Source organism: Solanum pennellii, chromosome 2, assembly GCF_001406875.1.
Source record: "Solanum pennellii chromosome 2, SPENNV200".
Taxonomy (NCBI): Eukaryota; Viridiplantae; Streptophyta; class Magnoliopsida; order Solanales; family Solanaceae; genus Solanum; species Solanum pennellii.
Window position 1 is genome coordinate 36,206,687 of NC_028638.1, and position 5,358 is coordinate 36,212,044.

The window sequence follows — 5,358 nt, forward strand, 5'->3', positions numbered from 1 at the left end:
TATTCAATTAAATTAAATTATTATTTTTAATTTAACAAGTATAGACCTCATGAGGTCTCTACTTGTTAAATTAAAAATAATAATTTAATTTAATTGAATAGTTAAAAATTTAGAGACCTCATGAGGTCTCTAATTTTATGAGAATTAGATTAAAAATTTAAAATTTTTAAATAAGTCAGGTAAAAAAAAAATATATTCATTAAATTGACCTCACGAGGTCTCTCCTACATTAAAAAAAAAATTAAAAGATATTAATTTAAATAGCGACCTCATGAGGTCTCTTATTATTGACCTATTTTTGAGGTCTCCATTTCTAGGTCTCTTTTTGGCCTTTTTTTAGTAGTGATTACATATCGTTGCAATTTTGTGAAAATGTAGTGGAGAAGAAAGCTCTAAAATCACATTATACAAAACGTGGTTGAAGAATTTATGGGTATGACAACTATGTTGGTGGCTTGGAAAATTGATTGTAAGAGGAACTGAAGGTGGTGAAGAGAAAGAAATAGATATTTGATGTTGGACGAAGAAAATAGTTGCTATTTGCAGTTTTGATGACTTGAAAAACTAAGAAACTTGTGAGGGCACCTGATCCCCGTCATTCATATCGGTACATGTGATAGCTGTGAAAAATACACAAATTTAGTGCACAATCTTCAAGTGTAGCAGAAACCTCGGCCAATCAGATGACCTTGAAGATTGTGTCATTTCTCATAAGAGCTTCAAGACACAATTGACTAGTTTTTGCAATTATAGTTTTGAAATGCAAAAAGGCAAAAATCACTGTTCTCAAGAAGTACTTACCAAAGAGCAACAGAGACTAAATAGAGCAACTTGTGTCGTAGTTATTTTACGTTTTTACTTTGTAAATCTAATCCTAAACTGTAAAAGATTTATATCTTTAGTTGTTCAGTGAAAAAGTCTAAATCAATTGTGTCTAACTGATTTAGTGGGAAACATTGTTTGTTGCTTAGTCAAATTTTTAAATCATCTAAGGTAAAGTGGGTTAGTGGGCAAATTTTTGTTGCTTAGTGAATCCTTAGTTATTCTGTGTCGTGTAGCTTAGTAGGAAATAGTGATTTTGCTTAGTTGCTCTATTTGTAGTGGTAAAACTACATTTAGGGGGAAGAAATTTAAAGGTAAATTTGTAGGTTGCAAGTTTGTGTAATCTAAATCGTTGCTCTATTTGGAAGGAATGGAGTTTGGTTTGAAAAGTCTGTGAGGACAGGTCGTGATTTTCATCGTTCTTGGAGCAAGGGGGTTTCCACGTTAAGTGCTTGTGTTGCTATTATTGTTTTTGCTTTACTTACTGCAATGGAGTATAATATTGTTCTTGACGTGTCAAGAATTCTGGTCCATTGACACTTAGTAGAGGCCTATATTCTATCAATAGTTAACAAAATAAAGTTAATGAATAAAGAACAGAAAAGAAAAAGGATATAAAAATTATAATTTTATGCTAATATGGTAGGCTGATAGCGAGAGTGTAATACATCACATATTGTGAGAGTAGTGTTACATGCCTCATGACCCAGGAAGATATATTAAATTCACTTTTAAATAGTAAAAATCTGTAATAATTTATCATGATAGTTTATACATGTTTTCAACATTTTGGATCAAATTCAGGGAGATTTTTATACCATTTTCTTTCATTATTAAAAAGATATTCTTGATGATATTTGGTTGGAGGGTGATAATACATAAATATTCAAAAAAACAGGTTAAAGTGTATAAAATTGAAAAAGAAATACTTGAGAATGAAATATTTCTCATCTTCATTTCATATATATATTTCTGTTACATGTTATTTAATTCACAAACTAATATGATGAAGAAGAAAAATTATAATTTTAATGTGAATCCTTATGAATTTACACACGCATAATAAAGGAATGTCACAAGTTATGAAACTTAATTGCTCCATTTCTTGAGTAGAATTCCTCCACTAAAACAATGGTATTGGGTAGAAGAGAATGAAATTCGGTCTATGTTAGGTGTTTTACTTAGACTGGTTTAGAGTCGCCACTTAATTTTTAAAGAAAAATTAAGAAAACTTATTTTCAAAAGATTAAAACAGTAAATCGATTGAAAATATTTAAGAGGGTTCGAAGGTTCTTATTAGTATTTTTGAAAGGTTTTAAGGTATCTAAAATACCCACTAATGTGATTATCCGATAACTAATTTATTTAGATAAAATAAGTCTAACTTAATTTTGATCAAAAAGTTATGTTGAACCCTTTAAAAGTGAAATAGTAACCTACTACCTAAGTGAGGATTTTTACCTTGCAAAATTTATCATCTTTTTAAAAATTCATTTGGAGCTGACTGATATTAGTTGAATAGATAAAATATAACGGCGTCTTAGTTATATTTGTGATGATTGTGTTCCTATCTAGGGATGACCTAGTGTGGATGGAAATATGGGCATGTATGTGAGTGTGTGGGGTGATATGTAGATATCTTATGAGGTGTATTTGTCGAAAAGCAGTGATTTATTGAGGTGTTTTTTGGGGTAAGTATTCCAAGGAGAATTGTGACAATGGCTAGAGATTGAGGCAAGGGGAAAACTTATGGGTTGGGGTAGATAAGGTGAAGATACTTTAAGGATATGACAAGATTGATTGGTAGGAAAGGATGTTAGCGGTGGTGGGATCACCAAATGTGGTTAGCAATGTTTAGGCTATGACTTAATAGCAATGTAATGTAATTAGCAATGTTTAGGTTATGACTTAATATAATTAGAAGCGTTAGCAGTTGGGAAGGAGAAATGGTTAGAAATCAAAGTATATTGGTACAAGTTGAGGGTGTTGTAAGAAAGAGCAAGGGTGGAGAAACGAGTGGTACATGTATGATTCTATTATTCTTTTTCTATATTATGAGGTGAGCTTCGGATTGACCGATGATGCCTATCACTACGTGTGGTTGTACTGATACCAATCTTGATATGTCTTTTGACATAGTTTGGATGTAGGATTTGTGATGTTTCACTAGGTGAAGATGAAGAATTCCTCCAACAGCTTTGACTCTTCCTTCCGTGTGGTGAAAACTGTGTCTTAATTAATTATTGTCCATCGTTATTCGTGATAGCTCTTGTACCTGTTAGACTAGATTCTTGGGGTTATTAAATTATTTTACAAGTTTAATAAATAGTGTTTGTTAGATAGTGTTATTTATTAAATTTTCTTAATATTGTTGTCTGTCTTTCTTAAATTTCGCATGTTGTTCTCCATTAAGATATGAGAGTTCTCCTACTTAGGTGTTAGACTGGTTGCCGCACGACCCGCTGGATTGGATCGTGACAGTCGTGGAACAAGAAAATTCTGAGAATTATGAATATACCAAAAGTAAAATTAGAAAGCTGTAATTCATGACTAATTACTCCTTATAAAAATAATAAAGAAAAACTGCTTAAAATATTTACAAAATATTATTAATGTATAATTAAAAGAGGTTAAAAAAATAATTTTATTAAGAGTAGAAATTAGAGATGTGTGAGTTATGGAGAGTTACTCGCATGTAAACGGGTGTGCGAGAGTCTATGTTGTAAATATTGTTTTATTAATAAAATATTCATTTATAATAAATCAAGCAAGTAATTGAAATAATAAAAAATGCTGAAAAGGGAGAAAAAAAGATAAAACAAATGAAGATGATAGAAAAGTGGTCACATTTACCTAATCTATATTTCTGATTAATATATAAGGAGATATAGATTAATTATCTGAAGCATTAAAATAATCAAATTTTACTTAATATACCATTACAATGAACTGTGGAATGCTCTGATGATGACATTGCTAATTACCACAACTCGAATCAATGGTTCCTTACATTCCGCAACCGCAAGAAGACGATGAAGCTTATCAATCCCACTTTTCTATGAAGATTTTTATATTGATTTTACACATCTCTGGAGTTAAGACTTGGTGATAGTTGATACAACTCCAGACTTACAATTTTGTTTGCCTAATTTCATTTTATCTGTCAATGCACTTCTACTTTTCGTTTTACACCACTCCTTTACTTTGTGGTTTAGAATTGTTTTTTTCTTCTTTTTTTTTTTAATGAAACTATATACTTGTAAATGAATAGAAAATTGCACTGTTTAAAAAAAATTTAGCTGCAAATCAATATTGAGGCCCATTAGCTCAGTTGGTTAGAGCGTCGTGCTAATAACGCGAAGGTCGCAGGTTCGAGACCTGCATGGGCCATCTTATTTTTTTTGTCTTTCAAAATAAAATCTAATGAAAAAAAATTTCATGAAGAAAAAAAAATACACACATCTTATAATATGCCTTTGAGTGTTAGCCTCATTGGAACCTTATTAATGAAACTCAATGGTACATAGTCTTAGTTAAGAGGGAAAAAAATGAATATACCAACACGTATTTTACTCCTCTAATTAAAACTTTATTTGACATCTCAGAAATGACTTATTTTTCAATCTTATATATTAGCTTCTTAAATATTGACGTTGGTAATATGTAAGACTATCACATGAATGAATATGTTGAACAACTATTTCACCACTTTGTTGAACATCATGCGTGAAATCTTTTTTAGGTGAAATATGTTATGTTAATTTTCTTTCTACAAAATCCTCACTCTGTTTTTGTTTGTTTTCTACTCCTCTGTTTCGATAAAATATGGGGATGAGTATCGATGATAAACAACTCATTGGGTATTTTATTAATTTGTTACTGATATGCCTGTTCAATGTGATCAAATCATTAAATCTGTGAGCTCACCTACTGATTTAGGTTGAAAGAAAAGGCATAAGGGGATTGATGGTGCTATTGAACGAGCTATATCCGAGATGACTGCTACTTCATGACTTAGAGCTTTTGTTATTGACAAGTTCACAATAACTGATTGTATTAAAGCGTTTTGATTGGTTGGGAGAATTAGAGTAGCCAAAGCCATTGGAATTTTGATTTAATACATTGGAAAAATCCACTTTGTTACTAATAGACTAGGAATGGGGAAAATAATACTCTCTCCATTTAAAAAAAATGACCTCCTTTCCTTTTTAGTATGTTTAAAAAAGAATGACTTTTTGCTTTTTTTAATAACAACTTTCCACGTGACATATTTAAGTCCACAAGATCAAAGGGGCAATTTTGTACATTTGACCTAATTAGGGGGGGTGACAAACGGTTGGATTGGATTGGATTTGCATGGGTTGAATATGGTTTGAGAAAAAATGATTTGGATTACAATCCATCCAAATATAGTATGGGCAAATATGGTTTGGTCAAATATAATTTGGACAAAATGGTTCTATCCATTTAAATAAAGTTATTTTTCAAAAACATAAATGTACCCCTTCCTATATACCCCCACCCCGGGGGTGCCCC

General features: G+C 31.1%; 1 non-coding gene across 1 annotated transcript; it reads left to right on the forward strand.

Moving 5' to 3' along the window:
* Positions 1-4,138: 4,138 nt before the first annotated feature.
* TRNAI-AAU lies at positions 4,139-4,212 on the forward strand. The gene has a single exon. It is a non-coding gene; the product is annotated as a tRNA-Ile (tRNA).
* Positions 4,213-5,358: the final 1,146 nt, after the last annotated feature.